The sequence below is a fragment of the Sphaerodactylus townsendi genome, linkage group LG15, assembly GCF_021028975.2.
Source record: "Sphaerodactylus townsendi isolate TG3544 linkage group LG15, MPM_Stown_v2.3, whole genome shotgun sequence".
Lineage (NCBI taxonomy): Eukaryota > Metazoa > Chordata > Lepidosauria > Squamata > Sphaerodactylidae > Sphaerodactylus > Sphaerodactylus townsendi.
In genome coordinates, this window is record NC_059439.1 from 37,352,829 (window position 1) to 37,376,233 (window position 23,405).

General features: G+C 46.3%; 1 protein-coding gene across 1 annotated transcript in view; it reads right to left on the minus strand.

The window, feature by feature from the left end:
• The window catches only part of GUCY2D (guanylate cyclase 2D, retinal), a 54,060-nt gene extending 32,845 nt beyond the window's left edge, over window positions 1–21,215 (minus strand). Inside the window, 1 exon segment of the mRNA XM_048517135.1 lies at window positions 20,884–21,215. The gene's annotated coding sequence lies outside the window, so the exon portion shown is untranslated.
• Window positions 21,216–23,405: the final 2,190 nt, after the last annotated feature.

Below are 23,405 nucleotides of genomic sequence, written 5' to 3' on the forward strand. Positions count from 1 at the left end.
CTTCAGCAACAGCGGCTACCACAGCATGCAGATATTCATTGTGTTATTGCGTGCATTCACTTTAAAAGGTATCCTGTCAAATAGAGCTTGTGCCTGAAATGTTTTATTTGGTTTGATTTGATTAAACCTGACACACACACACACACACACCCTTTCCCAACATAGCTGAGCTCTGGACGGCTTCCATTCGTTACTTAATCACCTCAAAATATCATAAAACCATACAATTTAAAAATCAATTTAAATGATAACAATATTCCAACGATTCCACATTAAAACACAACAATACACAGCTTCATTTCAATGGTGACCAATCCGTTGCCCATAACCAACCCTGAAACAGCCTAGAAACATATCTGATAGGGTGTGTGTGTGTGTGTGTGTGTGTGTGTGTGTGTGTGTGTGTGTGTGTGTGTGTGTGTGTGTGTGTGTGTGTATATATATATATTAAGGCAAGTCATTTTATTATGTTTATTGTTATGGGTATCAGAGAAATGTAAAATTTAAGCAAGACACTAGCTCTTGCAGGAAGCTGTAAATTCACTGATGTAGTAGCTAAGGTTAAAAGAATGCAAAAATTGAAGCCAAGAGAGGTAGAGGGGAGAAAAGCAGGCTTGGTTGATGTAGCAACCCAAATCCTAGTACAGGGCAAGGGGACGTATGTTATAAAGCAGTGGTGGCGAACCTATGGCACTCCAGATGTTCATGACTACAATTCCCATCAGCCAATTGGCCATGCTGGCAGGGGCTGATGGGAATTGTAGTCATGAACATCTGGAGTGCCATAGGTTCGCCACCACTGTTATAAAGAGCATGCCCAAATATGGGAGAAGGTTAAAGTAAGCAAAAGGGGGAGGAATGTCAGGAGCCGCCCAGCCAATGAGTAAAGAAACAGGGTGTGTACCCTCAGGAAAAGTATAAGTAATGTTTGCAAACAATAGAGCTCTGAGACTTCTCCCTGAAGCTCACAGGAGATCTCCCGAAACTGCCGTTTCGAACGAATAAAACTTTGAAACAGAAGAATCTTTTGGAACCGGTTTATTTAACCTGGCAGAGCTTTGCTCTGTTCCTATCATATCCATCCCCGTCTCATCACAGATCTACTCAGGTCGATTCCCCACTGGCAGGTTTGACCTAGGTTCAACCTAGGTTTGACTTAGGTATTCCCCACAGCCGCTGAGTTCGACACGGTTCCGTCCCAGCTTCACCCTCTGAAACTGTCAAATTCTGACTCCATCAGGGAGGTACAACTTTTTCAGTGAACCTAAGTTGAACTCAGGTCGAAGCTGGTAAAGTGGGAAATCATCGAGGAACTGTTCCCTCCGGTCAGCCAATCACAGTTTAGTGTTTTGGACATGCTCAGAACGAAAGACTCGCGGCAGGGAAAAGCGTGCCCTTAAAAAAAAAAATCCTTCTTGTATATGAAGCGATGGCCATACATATAAACAGCACATGTTTACATGCTGCTTTTAGCTACTTAGAGCACTGATTTGTGGCTATGTTGCCGTTATGTAAAAAAACCCGGACACACGTTCACATTCCCATGGTAACACGACAGCCAATCGGGAACAAAGAGCAGAAGAGGCACTGAGGTGATCCCGCCCTCTGAGCTCAGCTCTGGTGGGACAAACTCGGCTAATGTGGGGAGTAACAATGGAGTCGACCTAGGTCAGTTCCTTTTCAGGAAACCGGGTTGAATCTAGTCAACTCTGCAGTGGGGAATCAACCTCACTGTGCAGGCAGGGAGAAGGAACACTCTCACTCTCTGACATACCGCGGTTGGCTCCACTTCCTGTGGCAGCCATTTTGTGTGTGGCCCCTGCTCCCGAAACGGCCATGCTGCAGTCGCGCCCACCGCCTCGTGCCAGGATTCAAAATGTGCCTGGAGGCATGAAAATGTTTGGGAAGACCTGATATGATGTAGGGCATCCAAAGGCCACAACCAGAAGGAACGCGCTCGCTCCCTTCCAACACACACCCACGGGGTCATGGTAGGGGAGGACAAATGTGTGGCCTAAGCCCACCTTATCCCATCAGCCTCGGCTGGTATTAGCCAAACCACGGTTCTGCTGACGCTTCTCGCAAGCCGCCCCAGCCCACAAATCCTAATCTCAGCACTGAACTAAAACAGGATTCACCTTTTGGCCCCAGCTGCCAGATCACATTAGGTGTGGATTGGCAGGACGGTTTCTACAGGCCCATGTGTGCCGAGCAGAGGAGCTACCTTCTGAGGAGCGACGGGGGCAGCTTGCTGTACGTCCCAGACCCTAACCCAGGGGTCCCCAAACTTTTTAAACAGGGGGCCAGTTCACTGTCCCTCAGACTGTTGGAGGGCCGGACTAAAAAAAAAACTATGAACAAATTCCTATGCACAAATGATTGTAAAATGTTTGATTTCACCTTTCAGCCTTTCTGTCATGGTCTATTTTTAGAACAGTGACCAAAGTATGTCAAGTACAGGGTGGGCTCCAAATATTGTTGGGGAGGCTGTGGAATCCCTTCCCCTGTAAAAAGCAAAAAAAAGCAGAACTTTCCCAATGAAGCATTCCATCTGACCCAGGATCAGGTATCTTCCTGGGTTCTTCCTCCCTAGCAGCCAGCGAGCGATTCGCCAGCCTGGCTGATGCCAATGGGAGTGGGGCGGAGCAGAAAGCCTGAGAGCAACACATGGAGTAGCCGAGAGGGAAGGGAGAGGCGGGAGCAGGAGTTGCCACGATGTAAGTAGATTTCCAACTCTGGGTCAGAAAATTCATGGAGATTTGGGGGTGCCATCATGTAATTGCAATCAACAGCCGTTGGGGCCGGTTCCTCCTCTCCCTTGAGCCCCCACTGCACATGAATGGAGCCATCGCTGCCATGCCTGGCGGGCCAGATAAATGCCTTCAGGGGGCCACATTTGGCCCCCGGGCCGTAGTTTGGGGACCCCTGCCCTAACCCCATTGCATTCACTAGTTCATCGTACTGAAAAGCCCCAGAATAAAAGTGGGAAGTTAAATGGAGGGAGGGGGCCTCTCGCAACGATTGTTTTCCTTTCCTTCACTTGTATCCGTTTGGCCAAGCCAGTTGAAAACGCGGTGGGAAATTGTAAACGTATGTTTGGTGCTCTTGTCAGTTTAGTTGCCTTTTCACAGGAACTGGAAGAAGAAGAAGGAGGAGGAGGAGGAGGAGGAGGAGGAGGAGAAGGAGAAGGAGAAGGAGAAGGAGAAGAAGAAGAAGAAGAAGAAGAAGAAGAAGAAGAGGAGGAGGAGGAGGAGGAGGAGGAGGAGGAGGAGTTTGGATGTACATCCTCCCTTTCTCCACTCAAGCTCCTTTCCCTTCCTCCATGAATGTATGGAGGAGCGACCCATCAGTGGCTCTTTAGCCATATAACCTCCATGCTCGGAGGCAGGGGCCCTATAGGTCTGAGATCTCCAACATGGTGCCCATGGGCACCTTAGCACCTACTAAGTATTATTATAAAGTGGACAGAACCAGAAGGGGCTTCTGCCATGTGAGTCTTCTGATTGACCATTGGACATTTGATTGGCTGGGCAGATGTTTAAAAACATTGACTTTCGCAGCAACTGCCACCACAGCCAGGAATCTTCACTGTGTGACTAGAATTAAACTGCAGCAGCCATTTTGTAGCTGGCTCCGCCTCCTGAAGCAGCCATTTTGTGGTTGCACCCACCATGCTGTGACCGAACGACAGAGGAGCCTGAAGGCTCCAAAATTTAACTTTGATTTCATTTGTGCTCTATTTGTTTGTTCTGTTCGCCGCCCTGAGCCCTTCGTGGGAGGGCGGTTTATAAATACAATAAATCAAATCAAATCAAATCAAAAAGCTGGGGGGCCGTGCTGTAAATACCAATGCTGAGAAAGACAGCCACAGTAGATAGCTGGGCCTTCATGCCTTGTTTGTGAGTTTTCAGGAGCATCTGTTTGGCCACGGTGGATGGGATTTTTGAAAGCTGCGTTGCTACAAAAAAAATTGGCTCTTTATCTTGCTTTTAACACTTATTTTTTTTTCCTTTTTGGCTCACTACAGTCTTCCAGTGGTAGCTGTTTTGAAGGCAGAATATTTATTTTCCTCCATGTGCTTTACACATTTGCGCTTCGTGTCGAGCTGCACTCCCCCGGAGGCCAAAAGACTTCCACTGAGAACTGGCCCAACAGTTTGGCTACCATAGTTCTGAAATCCTGATCTAATTGGGGAGCGGGTATAGGAAATGCTGGAAAACCTGTAGCATTCTGTGACAGCAAATTGTTTTGTAAAAGCCAAACATATTAAAAAGACAGTTTACTTATTTAAACTTTAAAAAAAAAAAAACCTTTCCCCCACAAACAGTACTGTTGCCTGACTTTTCCAAAGAGAGGAAGTCTGGTTATGGCTTTTTAAATGACTTTTGGCCCATTCCGCACATGCAGAATAATGCACTTTCAAACTGCTTTCAGTGCTCTTTGAAGCTGTGCGGAATGGCAAAATCCACTTGCAAACAGTTGTGAAAGTAACGCATTATTTTGTGTGTGCGGAAGGGGCCTTTGAGAATTGCAAGCCAAGTTTTTTGGAACCGGAGAGACCTGGGTTTAAATTCCCCACCTCAATCACGAAGTTTTAGGAATGTCATGTGTGTTACTGTGGTCATGTTTTAACGGAACTGGTGTTTTAATGGTGAAGTATTTTAATGCTCTTATGCTCACCTCCTTGGGGTGGAAAGGCAGAATAAGAATGTTTTCAATAAATAAATAAAATCTGGGGCCTCTTCTTCTCAGCCAGCTACCTCACGGTGTTCTTGTGAAAATCGTGCGTAGCGAAGAGCCTCCTAATATTGATCTGGACTCCTTAGTAGGAAGCATGAGATAAAAATGCATTTGATCGGAGCTGTTGTGCTACCCTGTTTCCCCAAATATAAGACATCCCCTGAAAATAAGACGTAGTAGAGGTTTTGCTGAAGTGCAAAATATAAGGCATCCCCCGAAAGTAAGACATAGCAAAGTTTTTGTTTGGAAGCATGCCCGACGAACAGAACACAGAAAAATAAGACATCCCCTGAAAATAAGACACAGCGCATCTTTGGGAGCAAAAATTAATATAAGACACTGTCTTATTTTCACGGAAACACGGTATGTAAAACAAGGGAAGGATACTTATCCCATTAAAAAAAAAACCCTAAAGGCAATGAACTGTAATGAACTCTAGCAAACAGCTGAGCTGGAGGAAGTTGTGAAATCCAGCACTGCATGGGGAAACCACATTATTGGCTGGCTTCTACAAAGAGATGATTGTGGCTTTTTTAATGACTGAGTATTGTTTCATACAAGGCCAACGTAGGCCCAAATAGGGTCTAAAGTAGTCTTGGTTCTGAAGCACTGAACCGGTGCCCAACTAAATGAATTCACATTCTGAATCTTGCCCCTTACGATCCACGGCCTACCCAAAACATGTTCACAACATCAACAGCATTTCTTGATCCTTCCATGGACTTCTCACTTTTTCCTTCTAGTATCTTCTTCAGATAATGGGCTGGATCCTGCTCACATGCAAAGTAGGCCCTGGGGCTCTGTCAGAATTGCACCAGATTTCCAGATGACACAGGTTAGTTTCCAGAGGTGGGATCCAACCAGTTCTCACCACTTCTCTGGAAGAAGAAGAAGAAGAAGAAGAAGAAGAAGAAGAAGAAGAAGAAGAAGAAGAAGAAGAAGAGGAGGAGGAGGAGGAGGAGGAGTTTGGATATATATCCCCCCTTTCTCTCCTGTAGGAGACTCAAAGGGGCTTACAATCTCCTTGCCCTTCCCCCCTCACAACAAACACCCTAGGAGGTTGGGTGGGAGACTGAGAGAGCTCCAAGAAGCTGTGACTAGCCCAAGGTCACCCAGGCTAGAAGCGTGTGTGAGAGTGCCAGAGCTAATCTGAGATTCCTAGATAAGCTCTCTCCACAGCCTTCAGTAGCAAGAGCTGGGAATCAAACCCGGTTCACCTCAAGATTAGATACCACGAGCTCTTAACTCTCCTACATACTGCAAGTGGGTTAACTAATTTTTTCTGAGTGCGAGGAAGGGTTTACTAAAGCAACCCTCCCTGCCCAATAGGGACTGGAGGCTGGCGTGTCTTAGTGACCACTGTCTTGAGATCCCACCCACCCCGCGGAACCTGTTATTAAAATGTTTGGATCCCACCACTGGTTAGTTGGAGAAAATGGCTGCTATAGAGGATACAATCTGTGGCATTATACCCCTGCCCAACCCAAACCCGCTCCAGGCTCCGCCTGGAAATTTCCAGGAATTCTCCCATCTGCAGTTGGCAACTCTGGATGGCAGAACTTTCTACTGGCACAAACACTAGAAGTCCCTCTTAAGGGGAAGGTTCCTTGCACCAGAGGAAAGCTTTGCTCTTAGCAGAATGGATCCATGGGACTCACAGGAGTCAAGTGGTCCTTCTTGACTCTTCGTTCCCTCTCACTACTTCAAGAGGAACCCCAACCCTCCAATAATACTTGTGTGCCTACAAGTCACAACCAACTCATGGCAGCTCCAGATGTTTCAAGGCAAGACATGAGCGAAGTCCTCTGCACAGCAACCCCAGTTTTCCTTGGCAGACTTCCATCCAAGTACCAACCAAGGCCACCTCTGCTCAGTTTCCAGCCTCTGGCAAGATTGGGCTCTCAAGACAGGGTGGCGATCGATTGGAGAGATCAATGGCAAAGTTGCCCTTTGTTACATCAAATGCAAAATTCTATTTTCTCTTTCTGGTTATGACAACTCACATTTTGGTTTCCGCAGCTGGGAAGGAAGCCATGTAGGAAGTCAATGCCATATATTTAAAGAGCAGCAGTGGCGCAGGAGGTTAAGAGCTCGTGTATCTAATCTGGAGGAACTGGGTTTGATTCCCAGCTCTGCCGCCTGAGCTGTGGAGGCTTATCTGGGGAATTCAGGTTAGCCTGTGCACTCCCACACATGCCAGCTGGGTGACCTTGGGCTAGTCACAGTTCTCCGGAGCTCTCTCAGCCCCACCTACCTCACAGGGTGTTTGTTGTGAGGGGGGAAGGGAAAGGAGATTGTCAGCCCCTTTGAGTCTCCTGCAGGAGAGAAAGGGGGGATATAAATCCAAACTCTTCTTCTCCTTTATAAGAGATTAACTTTGGCCCCTTCCACACATGCAAAATAGTCACAAGCCTTTATTGGCATAAGATAAACATACAAAATCAGCATACAAAATTTGCCCATTATTGCTCACAATTATAGACACTGGTACTAAAATACTAAATACTAAAATATATACATGGTCCTTCTGTAACTACAGGACATTCCTTCAGCTAAGTTAACCCACCCAACGTCATGGGACACTGACAGAAGCCAGTTTAAAATCACTGCTGGCTATATAAGTTCATAATACATAGACATTGGTTGGTATTCATCTAGACTTACGTCTATTATTGTTAGCAGAAATTTTGCTACATTCTCACACACTGTGGGATCCATGTTGTTCAAAAGCATAGGTATCTTAAGAGCATCAGTTAGATTGTTATACAGAAATGGGATAAGTGCAGATTGTGACATTCTAATTTTTGATAACTAGGGCCCCTTCCACACATGCAAAATAATGCATTTTCAAACCACTTTCACAACTGTTTCCAAGTGGATTTTGCCATTTCGCACAGCTTCAAAGAGCACTGAAAGCAGTTTGAAAGTGCATTATTCTGCATGTGCGGAATGAGCCAAAGATGGCACAATCTTGAAAACGTTAGCCTCCGTGGTGTCAACCAAGGACAAAACATCCCAAGCAACATCAAGAAATGATTATGAGTGTGGCTAAGTTCCCACATCTATTTCCTCAGCTTGAAAACATATGTGTAAAGTGTCTTTCTTCTGCCAGAGGCCAGCAACAAATAGTACCTACTTGGGACTAGATACTCAGCCTCCAAGGCCGAGGCTATGATTCCGTTTCTTTTTCCGTTAGATTTTTTATTCTGTTCTTTTCCCATCAAACTTTATGGTTCTCTCCTTCCCTAGTTTTCCTTACGGACCACCTCGTTAGACAGGCTAGTTAAATAGGAATTCATTGCCCAAAGCTATTTAATGAACTTTATGGTTGAGCGGGGATTTGAACATGGTTGTTCCAGATCCGAGGCCAAACACTGTATAATCACTAGCCTCTCAGTTCCTAGGGTGTGTAAACTCTCAGTCTAGAATTAAAACCTGGGTTCAGTTTTACAGATGTGCTCTTGTGTTTTGTCCTAGCTGTGCTGTAGACAGATGTTCTTCGCTAACGGTGGCGGAGCTTCATTTGAATGAGGCACAAAAGAGTTGCTTACCCTCATTCTCAGCTGCTAAGAAAAGTGAAATGAAAAAAGTTGACATGAGCACCTCTGCCATGAGCAGAGCCACACTGAATGAAAACTAACTGTAGAACCACAGAATAATGGAACACAATCCTGAAGTCGGAAGGGGCCACACAGGACAACCGGTACAATCCCCTGCTCAATGCAGGATCAACCGAGACTAGAGCACCTCAACTCCTAACTAGGCTCATTCCGCACATGCAGAATAATGCACTTTCAAACTGCTTTCAGTGCTCTTTGAAGCTGTGTGGAATGGCAAAATCCACTTGCAAACAGTTGTGAAAGTGGTTTGAAAATGCATTATTTTGCATGTGTGGAAGGGGCCAAAGTTATCAAGGAGGGAGGGATTTCAGGGGAGTGAATGCTTCTGCCAAGTTGGACTAGGGTATAAATTTTGTTACTTTAGATAGAAAGAAAATTCAGCCAGGAAGGGGGAACCTGCCTTTTGCAGAAACATTTGTGAGTAACTCGCCAAAACTCTACAATTATGAAATCGGACAGTCCCAAGATGCCCCACCTTTGTGGAGTCCATCGTGGTCTAACCCAGTCAACCACCCTTTTTCTCGCAGCCACATAAAACAGGTCATCTGTTGTGCAGAAAATAAGCGTTCAGTGTAATTTCTCTGAGGAGCAGTAATTCAGCAGCTGTTTGAGGCTTGCATTCCTGGGCTTGACAGATCTTGTGTGGGAGAGGGAAGGAATATTTCCTTCAGGGGAAATGGACCAATAAACCTGATACGGAGGTTTTCCCTAACCCTTTCTGAGTCATTGCAAACTATTTGCTGTGTGATCATTTTCTGACAATTGCACAAGTTCAAACAATTTTTGCAAGCCCTTTTCTCCTTGGTATTAAATATTTAATACAGCTGTACTTGTATAAAGTTGTACCCCAGAAGGAAGGGAAGCAGGGAAGTATGGTTAACATAAGGTCTGGATCCTCTTCCTCAGATTTTTAAAATTACCTCATCCCTTAAAGGAAGTTCTCAGGTAGCACCACCGAACCACTGTTAAAACTCAGGCTCCCTTTCCCTAGCGGGAGCCAAAGGGTTTAATTTCCGCCCTCCGGGAGTGGGCGGCATAAAAGTCAAATAAATAAATAAATAAATAAATAAATAAATAAATGAATGAATGAATGAATGAAAGAAAGAAAGAAAGAAAGAAAGAAAGAAAGAAAGAAAGAAAGAAAGAAAGAAAGAAAGAAAGAAAGAAAGAAAGAAAGAAAGAAAGAAAGAAAGAAAGAAAGAAAGAAAGAAAGAATAGCTTATTTCACATACTACCTAGGGGCCCATGTTCTAACTTTGCCATTAGTCATCAAAATAAGAAAACCATCAAGCTTTTATTTTGATGGCGCTGCTGAAGTCGCCATGAAGCCTCCGACCGTCAGTGAACCAGAAAGTTATCGGTCTGTAGGTCTAAAAGCTGCCGACCTGAACAAAGATTCAAACCGGGGTTTCCATTTACCAAGAAAAATAATCTAACATTCCAGCTGGAACGCTTTTTTCTCTTGAGGGAAGAGAAAAACTGGGAAGATGCCACGCAAATTCTTTTCTATTTATCAATCCCATGTATACTGTTCCTCAAACCATATTTTTAAAAAGATGATCACTGTTGAGGGACACACATAGGATTTGGTATTTTGCTCCATGAGCTGGCTTGGGTAACCCTCTGGGCCCTTTTTAAAACCAGGGGTGGAATTTGCTCTTTTCCAGTCACCCAGCATGAAGGCTGATTTTAGGAACGAGTTACAGGCTCATTCCGCACATGCAGAATAATGCACTTTCAAACTGCTCTTTGAAGCTGTGCGGAATGGCAAAATCCACTTGCAAACAGTTATGAAAGTGGTTTGAAAACGCATTATTTTGCGTGTGCGGAAGGGGCCACAGTTACTAGTGAATAGATGGACAATTTAATATCTCAGTTCCTTCTGGACCTGCAGGTGTAGATGCCAGCTGTTTTCTATTGGTCCAGCAGCCCCTAGAATGTCATATATCATCACCTCAGTCTGACTCAGTTCTTCAAACTCCCCTTAAGCCAGACCTGGGCATTAATGGGCCCGACCGTGAGGCCACATCTGGCTTCCAGCTGGATGGACCCTGATCTGGCCTGCCTCTGTTTTAGGAGTTGAAGCTTTGAAGCCCCGCTGCAGCCCGGTTGCCGTCTTTGGTGCCCGGCTCTTTCAAGGCGGGCTTCAAAAGTGCCTCGCCCCCCTGCCTTTTGGCCTGGCCCTCCACAATATTTTCTGTTTCTTATGCGGCCCCATGGAAAAAATAATTGCCCACCCCTGCCTTAAGCAATCTTTTTATTCCTTTGACATCCAACAGCTCAACAACCTCTCCAGCTGCTTTCCCGCTCCCGATATGTTTGAAGAAATGCTTATTTTTCTCTTACTCTTTATGGACGTCTGCTCTTACAGATTCTCTTTCTGCTTGTCACCATACCTTCATTTTGCCAGAACCTGGGCTTCTTTCAGCCTACCCTGATCACACAAACCTACCATTTTTTTAAATAAAAATGCACCTTTTTGCCTTTTGTTGTCAACCATGCAGCCTATCTTTTTAGACTCGTTGCTACCTTTCCTTTGTGCGTTGCACCTGGCCAGCAATTAGCATAGCCTTAAATAGCTCCCAAGCATTCTGGAAGGATTGGAGTCTCTTAATTCCACCTTTTTAACTTCCTCCCGAGCAGTCCCCTTGTTTTAGCCAAGTTCCCTCTTTTGAAATCGGAAGCGACTGTTTTGGATACTGGAGGCGAACTTTCTGTCAACGTGAATGCTAAACTTAATAGAATCGAAGGCACTGTTCCAAATCAGTGCAACAGTATTTCGTCATGTATGAGAAAAGGCTAAAGAAATTGGGCAGTTTCCAACTGTATATACCAGTCACACTTTAACAATGCTAACTTCGCCATGCACAACTCAGATGCCAAAGATAATCACCACAGCGGGACTTTTTGCATCACCTCCTGGCCAGTGGTGGGATCCAAACATTTTAGTAACAGGTTCCCATGGTGGTGGGATTCAAACAGTGGCGTAGCGCCAATGGGGCTGGGCGGGGCACAACGGGGGCGTGACCAGGCATTCCAGGGGGCGGGGCATTCATAATTTCTCTGTTACTGTAAAAAAAACTCTTATGTTCCTAATTTCCAGCTGCTATCTTTCTGTCCATCATTTAAACTCCTCATAGCAAGTCCTATCGTCTACTGCCAACAGAAACAACTACTTCTCCTCTAATTGACTGCCTGTCAAATACTTAATACTTTCAAATCCTTAATTTTGTTTCTAGAAATCAAAAGAAGGAGACTTTCCTTAAACAAGGAACTTTACCATATTTCTAAAACATGTTTTTAAAACAGCCCAACAGGGAGAATTATCCCGTTTTCTACCTTCTCTAACCAGCCACATAGGAAACAACAGGACTTTATGATTTTGGGACCTAATGGGATTTCTAAGGGAAAAGCAGACCCAACTAGTAACCCCCTCTCAGCACCCACAAATAATTAGTCACCCACTCTCGGGAACTGGTGAGAACCTGCTGTGATCCACACCCTACTGCTCCTGGCACTTGTAGCGAGCCCTGGTTCGGCCCCCACCTAGAACCACCTGTCTCATCCAGATCTTGCAGAAGCTACAGCTGGAGTTACACAGGTTAATGAATGGTTATGCGGAACCAGACAATGCCAAAACAGCTCAGTTCATTTTTTTATCTTGAAAACCTTACTGAGTCATCATAAATCGGCCCTTTCCACCCCCGCCGATAGAAATAACAGATTCTTTAGCTTTCCAGCTCTCAGACACAAGCAACGCAAGTTTTTCATGCTATGGCTGGGATTTTAATTAATAAATGTGAATGTCCTGTTTTTATTTTTGTAAGCTACTTCGGGATAGCTTCCTGGAGAGGAAGCATGCAAATTCGCTAAATTAATAGAATAAGGACTGCTTTAGCCATAGATTTCCTGCCTGTTTTCTACATGTATTTGTGTACAAATGCATCCAACTGTACAGACACACCTAAGAGAAGAGCTTGCATAAACCAGGTGGAACGTGGACGCAGTCAGTGGCCATTTCCACAGGGAGGTCTGTGTGGCAGAACTTGATGAAATTGCAGCCCTGTATTCCTTGGTCCACCCCAACATTTCTTCTGATGGCCATGCAACCATGTAGAGAAAATCCACATGGCCTTCACCTCCCTAAAGAGGGAGGTTTCTGTGAGGGAGATGGATTAATCTACAGAACCGTTGCAGGCTTGAGCGAGCAGGGGTACAGGCTCTTCCAGATGTCAAGATCCTGTGGGTTTTGTGTCATCCACCGCACATTGCTTCGAGGCAAAGGGCATCACAAGATGAAAGCACATTCGACAAGAAGACTTTGTAGATGGGAGATGTTCTCCCTTCTCTATCAATGCTGCTACTGTGATAAGTTTTGCATGGACGTTTCACGGAGATCACAAGGACGGCCGTCTCCCTTCCACCACACGGTGCTGCCAAAGCCTCTTAAAGCCCCATTCACTTGGGTGTCAAAAGAGGACAAAGTCGTTGGGCGTTGGAGAACACTTTCCCCCTCAAACTCTGCTAAAATAACAAGCTTTCAACGGTGAAAACCTTCTGCCACCATCTGGCAGCCCCTGAACTTGGGAATGAATTCAAGTTCAGCAGAATCACGTTGTAATCTCTCCTTGAAGCATCTCTGTTTGAAAACTGCCACTTGTAGGTCAGCGATTGAATGACCTTTGAAGGTTAAAATGTTTTGAGTGTTGTAGGTTTCAATGTCAGGTTTGTATCCATCTATTATTTTGCAGACCAGCAGACCTGTTTGTCCAATGCAGAAAGCGTCCAATGCCGACAGTTGGTGTCACATATAACAATGGCAGACGAACACAGTTATAATCCCTTTCCTCGCTGGTGGGATCCAAAAATTTTAGTAACAGGTTCCCATGGTGGTGGGATTCAAACAGTGGCGTAGCGCCAATGGGGCTGGGCGGGGCACGACGGGGGTGTGGCCGGGCATTCCGGGGGCGGGGCATGAATAATTTCTCAGTTACTGTAAAAAACTCTTACTGTAAAAAAAAGTTCCTAATTTCCAGCTGGTATCTTTCTGCCCATAATTTAAACTCATTATAGCAAGTCCTATCGTCTACTGCCAACAGAAACAACGACTTCTCCTCTAATTGACTGCCTGTCAAATACTTAATACTTTCAAGTACTTAATTTTGTTTCTAGAAATCAAAAGAAGGATACTTTCCTTAAACAAGGAACTTGACCATATTTCTAAAACATGTTTTTTTAAAACAGCCCAACAGGGAGAATTATCCCGTTTTCTACCTTTGCTAACCAGCCACATAGGAAACAACAGGACTTTATGATTTTTGGACCTAAGGGAATTTCTAACGGAAAAGCAGACCCAATTAGTAACCCCCTCTCGGCACACACAAATATTTAGTCACCCACTCTCGGGAACTGGTGAGAACCTGCTGGATCCCACCTCTGCCTTTCCTCCCCCTGAAGTGGTATGGAATAGAAAAGATTTTATCATTTTATCATTATCATGGTGAACATTTGAAGTATTCTGGAGAGTAATTTTTCCAGAAAGAGCTATCCTGCTTCCCTTTCCTTTATTGCCGAGAACACACCCAGAGTTACAAAGCCGGAAAAGAACCAGAGTTAAAATCGGGCGTGCTCTCCTCAATAGCATGGCTACAGTCCTATTAGCAAAGATGAAGTCACAGAAAAAGATGCTGTGAATTTTATGGAGGGAAAATACATGCGAATAGGGAGACGTCCCACCAACAGCCACCATCACGCCGTGAGTCAATCTGTTTGCTGAGCTGCCTTTCACCAAGAACAGCTGCTGAACAGCTGCTAAGAATACCCTACCCGAGGTCATGGGTGGTCGGGTCAGCTCGTGAGGACGACACTCTGCCACCCAGAAGGCACTGCAAGGACCCACATCTGTGAAAAACATCACTTACACAGACACAGAGAACATAAGGGGAACAAAAGGAGCAGCAGTGGCGTAGTGGTTAAGAGCAGGTGCATTCTAATCTGAAGGAACCGGGTTTGATTCCCAGCTCTGCCATCTGAGCTGTGGAGGCTGATCTGGGGAATTCAGATTAGCCTGTGTACTCCAACACACGCCAGCTGGGTGACCTTGGACAGTTCTTCGGAGCTCTCTCAGCCCCACCCACCTCACAGGGTGTTTGTTGTGAGGGGGGAAGGGAAAGATTGTCGGCCCCTTTGAGTCTCCTGCAGGAGAGAAAGGGGGGATATAAATCCAAATTCCTCCTCCTACTGCTCCTTCTCCTCCTCCTCTTCTTCTTCCTCTTCTTCTTCTTCTTCTTCTTCTTAGCCTTGGTTGTTGGCCGGCCGCTCTGCAGAACAGAGCAGAGAACCAAACAGATCACTGGTAACAGTTGCCAACCTCCAGGTGGGGCCTAGAGATCTCCTGGAATTACAACTGATCTCCAGATTATAGCGATCAACTGCCCCGAGGAAAACGGTTGGTGTTTAGGGTGGACTGTATGGCATCATAATCCCACCAAACTTCCTCTTCTCCCTGTTCATGACTGGTGAACAGATCGAGGCTAACTGACAAGAAGGGGTCAAGTTGTAAGCCACGCCCACCATTTGCATATACACCTGGCAAATAAACACTGTCTAGAAATGCTGAACAAAGGAAAGGTGTTGAATTGTTCAGCAGAAAGATGGTCTCCTTAACTGGGTCAGTCTGTCTGAAGTAGAAACAGGAAGTGGCCGTCACAGAGGAAAAGAGGGCTATGTGGGCAGGACTAGGACATCTGAACACCCATCAGACTTTACAGCGATTCCCCCGCCCCCCCCCCCCCCAAATTTGGAGTAAAGCAGGTTTGGGAGGGAGCTGAGAAAATTCAGGCTAGCCATGGGAGCTACACATATGCACCACAACGCTATGGGAAAACAGGAAACCTTCACTTCCAAATGCTACTTAATTTGGAGCAAAAAAACCCTTGCAGAAACACTCTCCTCCCTTTGCTGGACAATTAGTGCAGCAGATGGAGAAGAAGAAGAAGAAGAAGAAGAAGAAGAAGAAGAAGAAGAAGAAGAAGAAGAAGAAGAAGAAGAAGAAGAAGAAGAAGAAGAAGAAGAAGAAGAAGAAGAAGAAGAAGAAGAAGAAGAAGAAGAAGAAGAAGAAGAAGAAGAAGAAGAAGAAGAAGAAGAAGAAGAAGAAGAAGAAGAAGAAGAAGAAGAAGAAGAAGAAGAAGAGGTGGTGGTGGAGGAGGAGGAGGAGGAGGAGGAGGAGGAGTTTGGATTTATATCCCCCCTTTCTCTCCTGCAGGAGACTCAAAGGGGCTGACAATCTCCTTGCCCTTCCCCCCTCACAACAAACACCCTGTGAGGTGGGTGGGGCTGAGAGAGCTCTGAGAAGCTGTGACTAGCCCAAGGTCACCCAGTTGGCGTGTGTGGGAGTGCCCAGGCTAATCTGAATTCCCCAGATGAGCCTCCACAGCTCAGGCGGCAGAGCTGGGAATCAAACCCGGTTCCTCCAGATTAGATACACGAGCTCTTAACCTCCTACGCCACTGCTGCTCCTCATGAAATATTCCATGAGAATTCAGTTTCCCTGCCTCCAACCAGATGATAGTCAACATATTTCACCTTCCTTTATGACTCAAATACAGAAAACATAAAAAGAAACTCTAGAACTTCTGAACACGACAGCCGGAGAAGTAAACACAGAGGGGGATGTCACTTTCTACATCACACGCCAAAGCTCCAGGTCTCTAGCTATACTTTGCCCTGACCTGGATGGCCCATACTAGCCTGATTTCATCAGGTCTTGTCACCCCAGGTGAGTACTTGGATGGGAGGCCACCAGTGAAGTCCAGGGTTTGCTATGCAGTGTTTGCTATACAGGCAAGGGGCAAACAACCTCTGAACGTCTCTTTCCTTGACAACTCTATGGTGTCGCAATTTGACCGCACTTTCCACTAACAATAACCATTCTCAGAAGGCAGGGAATTTGAACTCCATGCCAACTTTCACCTCATTTCGCTGGTTAGGACCCTGCCTACCTTGGGAATTCTCTCTCATGATATTCGTTGTGTGCCCTCATTTTGAAAATCAGGGACATTTTCATTCCCTGACCCCCAAATAATCTTGCAGAGAGCAACAGCGTCTTAAGCGGCACAAGTATTTCTCTACAGCCCAGAAAGCGTGCCACATTCAAGACACACCTTTTGGACGCATTTTGCCGCCTTGCGACAACACACAGCACGGTAATCATCACCATTCCCTGATTCCCTTGCATGAAGTTTTCTCTGATGAGATATGAGGGAGGATATTTTTGAGAACATGGAAAGATCATAGAATCGTAGAACCATAAAGTTGGAAGGGACCCCCAAAGGCCATCAAGTCCAACCCCCTGCAATGCAGGAACACGTAACCAATGTAATAGAATCAGAGGCATTCGATTACATGCCCCTAAGAACATAAGAACATAAGAACAGGCCAGCTGGATCAGACCAGAGTCCATCTAGTCCAGCTCTCTGCTACTCGCAGTGGCCCACCAGGTGCCTTTGGGAGCTCACATGCAGGAGGTGAAAGCAATGGCCTTAAGAACATAAGAAAGAGCCTGCTGGATCAGACCAGAGTCCATCTAGTCCTGCTCTCTGCTACTCGCAGTGGCCCACCAGGTGCCTTTGGGAGCTCACATGCAGGAGGTGAAAGCAAGGGCCTTCTGCGGCTGTTGCTCCCGAGCACCTGGACTGTTAAGGCATTTGCAACCTCAGATCAAGGAGGATCAAGATTGGTAGCCAAGAGTGGACTGTTTTTTGCTCTGCTTCAGCCTTTGCAGTCGGGGAACAAAGTGGGCAGACTCTGTGGGACCCCCTTGGGGGGGGCAAAAATCACTCCCCTCCCCTCTGTGCTGAACTGCTCAGCAGCCAAGAGGAAGGACGTCTCCTACTATCACAGGTTTCTGGAATTCAAGACTCCAGGCTGGCCTCTCTTGCCCCTTGAGAGCTGTACCTGGAGCAAGGATTACGGTGCCTGATTTAGTAAGTAAACACATTACGGCAATAAGAGCCCTGGCATCTCGCGGTCTCACCTGTAAGCCCTCCCCACAAAAAAACCTTAGCGAAACTTCTATGCTGCGGCGGTGAGAGGGTGAAAGAGGTGGAAAGAAATGGCACAGAGGGAATACAGTGAATTGTAAACCCTCCTTTGGGCCAGGTTTGACTCCGATTCCTGTAGGCAAGTTGCTAAGAAACTCAGCCTGAACACTGATCCGATTCCAAGTCCAAGCAAAGCGAGGCCGTGAATGCGCAATCGGATGAGAGAAACCTGGAAGGGACCCCCAACGGCCATCAAGTACAACCCCCTGCAATGCAGGAACACATAACCAATGTAATAGAATAAGGGAGAGAGATCAATCTCGCAAGTTTAGCAGGCATCGATGGACTACAAAAGTCCTTGTAGCCCAGGCCAACCTCAGTAGAAAACCTTGGGGGTATATTTAAACCAACTGTGTTCCACCGTCCAAAATTATGAGTTGCAAAAGCAACGGTGAAGACACAAGGAGGAGACAAGCGGTATAAGGAGCAGAGGAAGATAACCTGGTTTTCAAGGAGACTTGGATTGGTTTGCTTGTGAGTGAAACGAACCAGGTGGGACATGACAGCGAGTGAACGCATGGAAGAAGATGCAAGGACATGCAAAAGGGAAGTGAAGCAGATGGCCCCGTTTACAGCTAGGTGACACAAAAAGGACCTTTCCCTCACTAACGTAGCGACCATATGTCCGAGAAGAATCCAAGAAAATGAAAAGCAACGGACCTATGCAGCTTCACCGGTGAAGGGACATTCCAGGGGTGCGGTTGTCAAGGGAATGTGGCTCGCGGTTGGGTTGAATCTAATCCTAATCCTAACCCCAGGTTGAATCTAATCCTAACCCTAACCCTAACCTTTAACACTGTCACAGGTAGAAACCCACAGGTCCAGTTTTCATTGACGTAAATCAGTGGGAGGGAAGTATCCTATCTGACTGCAGGTGAGGCTCCCACGACTGGGACACCCTCCAGACAAAAGGTCGGATCCAAAAAGCTTCTTTTCGCTCCGTCTCAGCCCCCAAATTTCCCTCCTGATTGCAACCCTGACAGCTTTAAGTCCACAGACATCCCATGATATGCAGTGCAGCTTTTTTTGGTATTCTCGCTTGTCCGCCAGAGAAAAATCCAGGTGCATCTAATCCAAAACATCCCTTGCACATTAAAAACACCTCTCTGGAGAGAAGGATTCCAACCCTGACTTTCTTCTTGAGGCGGCCATTTTTCTTCGCAGATAAATTTATCTAGAGGAACATGCATGTGTGAGACCACCTCTGGCACAGATTTGCCACCTTTATGAGAACTAGGATATGTTTTTTAGGGGGCCAAACGGACAGGGAGAAAACAGTTGGGAGGGGAATTTTGAACCTAGATATCCCACTTATTCCAGAAGATAACCTTTAACCGCTCACACACCTTCCCTCACCTGCCTCTGCAATTTCCCAAACTTCTCCCTCTTTCCAAATCATTCCCAGCAAGCTTAAAGAGGCTGGATTCAGTATCTGTATAAATCTGACCCGACTAATAAAAAGATATCAACAACAACGTGAGAACTGTATATATTGTACGAACGCTGTTAAACTACTTCTCCCCTTTTCCTTTCTTCTCTGATAGATTGACTTCCTCTTTTTATTTTTTCCTTATGCGTACACTCTATTAGAACAAGGTACAAAATAATATTTTTTTCCCTTCTAATCTTTCGACAATTCAATAATTAACTACGTTTTCTTTTTGTTGTCGTTGTTGCGGGAAAAGAATTGGTCTAAAATTGTATAATTAGAAGCACGCGTGACACCTTTTTTTGTTTGTTTCCCTTCTTTATATAATACCAAAGGGAAAGTTTTGTGTTTTTGTTTTGACCTGTCAATAAAGCATTTATTTAAAAAGAAAGAAATTTAAAAAAAGAAAAGAAACGGCAGGTCTGGCGTTTAACCCGGCGTTTTCCAGAACACAAAGGGCTGTAAATCTCTCTTGCACAACTGACCCTGCACTTGGTCCCCAGAAAAGCCGCTTATACAACACCTGACAGGTGCGAGGGTTGATTTGGTGCCTTCTCTATCCCCCCACCATGACCTATTATGGGGCAGACAGAATCAAAATATACTTGGGGCGCGGGAGGGGGCGGGTAAAGCAGATTACGCGTATCTGTTTTTCCAGTCCTGAGCTGGCCGTTAGAGAGAGACTTTCCATCTTCCCTTTCTCCTAAATACTTCTAGAGTTCCAAGGGACTGCCACGTACTGCTCATAACCCCAAAGTCCTACCCCTTTGAACACACATGAGACACCCTCAGGCAGAATCAGAGGTCGGTATTGCCTACTCAAACAGGAAGCTGCTGTCCAGGGTCCTTAGCCAACCTGCTCCTTTTAACTGAAGGTGTCAGGGGCTCTGAACTTTGCCCCGCCAATTAATGACCGTTCCCCCATAACAGACACACCTATTTTTATCCCATTTTTCCCCTTAAGGAGCTCAGAGCAATAGAAAGAGAAGGGGAAATGTCCGACTTGTAGTTAATATTGCGTATTCCTGCATGGCAGGGGGTTGGACTTGATGGCCCTTGTGGTCTCCCCAAACTCGATGCTTGCATATTTAAGGTTCGCAGATATCTAATCTATCCTGATCTTGGAAAGAAGACTACTCTTAACATAGTTGAATAATGGCTGATTCCGCATGGGCCAAAAAACAGCAGTGTGAAAACTGGGTGAAAATGGTGTAAAAGGGTTTAAAACAGTGTCAAAGGGTTTATACTGTTTTCACACCGTTTTCACACTGCTGTTTTTTGGCCCATGCGGAATCAGCCAATGATAGATAAGAATGGCTTTATATAATTCAGGTAAGACTCTCTCTCTCTCTCGTGTGTGTGTGTGTGTGTGTGTAATCTTTTGACATTTTATCCAAGGTTTATTCTTTTATATTTTTGTTATATCTATAATTATATTATGTTACTTTTTGAATATAAAATTATTTTAAAATATATAATAAAAAAAAGAAACGGATCTCCTTCCCTCCATTTTATCCTCAAAACAGCCCTCAGGTAGGTTTAGCTAGGCAAGGGTGACGGACCCAAGGTGACCCAGCAAGTTTAATAGCTACATAGGGATTCGAATCCAGACCCCCCCATCCTAGCCCACCAAGAGCTAAATTGATACCTCACTACACATTCCCAAAGAAACTTTTTCTGTTCCTCATGCATACCCGCCATTTTCCCCATCCTGCTCAAACTAAAACATTGGATTAATGCAGTTCTAAAATTACAAACAGCAACTTACATACAAAGAAAGAAAGGAAAAGAGGATAGCCTGGGCCCAGATGCCAACTCTTCCCAAAGACTTCCTACAACCAGCCCTGCCTTCTTTCTCCTCTGCGGAGTTCTTCTTTTAAACTCACTAGGTCAGAATTAAAGGAAATAACCAAGTCATGATCCCTTTATGGCCAAGACCCACAGACTTTCACCAACAACTGCAACCAACGTCGCAGAGATACCACGCTCTTACCAAGGTCCGCCCGGCGAGCTATTTCCGAGGCTTCCAAACAAAATCCCGGTTTCTAAATCCAGAGGGGTCGTCGCCGCCGCAGGACGCAAACAGGAAACCAACCGAAAAAGGAGGGAAAGGAATGCCAATCGACAGCAAAAACCAAAAGATCAAACCCAGGGTCCATCATCCATTTTAAAAGAGACCAGCTTGGAGAAACGAGGGGTTGCCCGGCACCACAGCGCTCCTTCCCCCCCGGATCTCCCCTGCAGGAAATATGGGGCACCGGTGGCCACTGGGTACGGGGTCCCCTGGGGTCCAAAAGCAGCACGCTGAAGCTATAGACCTGGGTGTTTGTAAGCTGTCAACCAACGCTGGTTGGTGTGTGTGTGTGGTGGTGGGGGGGTTTAAACCCATAATCCATGTTCTCTGTCTCTTCCAACTGCTAATCAGATTAGTTCTTCATGGGGCGGGGGGGAGGTGGAATAGACTAGAACGATGGGAGAAAGACAGTCACATGTCCCAGGTGCCAGGACTTCATGGACACTTCAGATGAGAAGAAGAAGGAGGAGGAGGAGGAGGAGGAGGAGGAGGAGGAGGAGGAGGAGGAGGAGGAGGAGGAGGAGGAGGAGGAGAAGAAGAAGAAGAAGAAGAAGAAGAAGAGGAGGAGGAGTTTGGATTTATATCCCCCCTTTCTCTCCTGCAGGAGGCTCAAAGGGGCTCACAATCTCCTTGCCCTTCCCCCCTCACAACAAACACCCTGTGAGGTAGGTGGGGCTGAGAGAGCTCCGAGAAGCTGTGACTAGCCCAAGGTCACCCAGCTGGCATGTGTGGGAGTGCACAGGCTAAACTGAATTCCCCAGAGAAGCCTCCACAGCTCAGGCAGCAGAGCTGGGAATCAAACCCAGTTCCTCCAGAGTAGATACACGAGCTCTTAACCTCCTACGCCACTGCTGCTCCAGTGGTGGAGAGGGAAGTAAAAAGGTGGACGATTCAACAACAGATACGGCTAGTCTGAGCAGGCAGCACTGAACTTGCTGGCCCATGGGCTCATACAGGATGCACTCTTTGCTCTTCTCAGGACCCCTGGGGGCATCCAAAAAGGAAACCACAAAGTTCCTCGTAGGCAAGACTTACTGCTGCAACTGAACCCAGTCTAAGAGTTTGGACACACGTACAAATTAGCCACACAGAGATCCCAAGACCTCTATTAAAGTCCAGAGCATGATTAGTCTTCAAGATGCTACTGGACTCGAATTTTGTTCCAGATTAACAGGACACCAATGGAGTATTTAAACAGGAGTCCTAAAACCTCATACATGGAAGGGGGGGAAACCCACAAGGATTTTTAACGAGAATGTGCCCACATAAATGTATTGTCGAAGGCTTTCACAGCCGGAATCACTTGGGTGCTGTGTGGTTTCCGGGCTGTATGGCCGTGTTCTAGCAGCATTCTCTCCTGACGTTTCGCCTGCATCTGTGGCTGGCATCGTCAGAGGATCTAGCCATGGCGGTTTGCTTTTCCCGAGATCCTCTGAAGATGCCAGCCACAGATGCAGGCGAAACGTCAGGAGAGAATGCTGCTAGAACACGGCCATACAGCCCGGAAACCACACAGCACCCACATGCCCACATAAATGTTTTGCTTTTTAAAGCCCAGGCCTTCTACAGATATTGGAGGAGGAAGAAGAAGAGTTGGATTTATATCCCCCCCCCACCCATTTCTCTCCTGTCAGGAGACTCAAAGGGGCTGATAATCTCCTTGCCCTTCCCCCCACCTCACAACAAACACCTTGTGAGGGAGGTGGGGCTGCAGTGGCGTATCTACCTAGGGACAAGGGGTAGCCCTTGTCCCAGAGCATACTCTTCCTGAGTCACCTGGGGAAGCAGAGATCATTGCCCCGTGACCAGGAAGTCCTGCTGCCTCATCATTTTCGCGTGCTTCGACCCTTTCCCTGCCAGTCAAGGCGTGCAAAAACAAGGCAGCAGGACTTCCTTGGTCACATGGAAAGGACTTCCTGCTGCCTCCAAGTGCCCTCATCCCCACCCTGGACATCCTGGGAGCCCAGCCGGCAGAGGAAGTCTGGAGGGGGAGGTGGGTACCCTAGACCTTGCCCATGTCCATGGTGACATGGGCAGGGTTGAGGGCAATGGGGGGTAGAGCCTGGGGCATCAGGGGTGGAGCTGGGGTGGGGGGTAGAGCCTGGGGGCATCCTGGAGACAATTTGTCTACGGGCCCCGTTTACCCCTGGTACGCCTCTGTGGGGCTGAGAGAGCTCAGAAGAACTGTGACTAGCCCAAGGTCACCCAGCTGGCGTGTGTTGGAGTGCACAAGCTAATCTGAATTCCCCAGATGAGCCTCCACAGCTCAGGCGGCTGAGCGGGGAATCAAACCCGGTTCCTCCAGATTAGAGCACACCTGCTCTTAACCACTACGCCACTGAAAAGAAAAGCACAAACCTCAAAATGGACACAGAAGAATGGAGAGAGGAAAGCTTTGATGGAAAGAAGGAGGTATAAATGACAAAAAGGAAAGCCAAGAG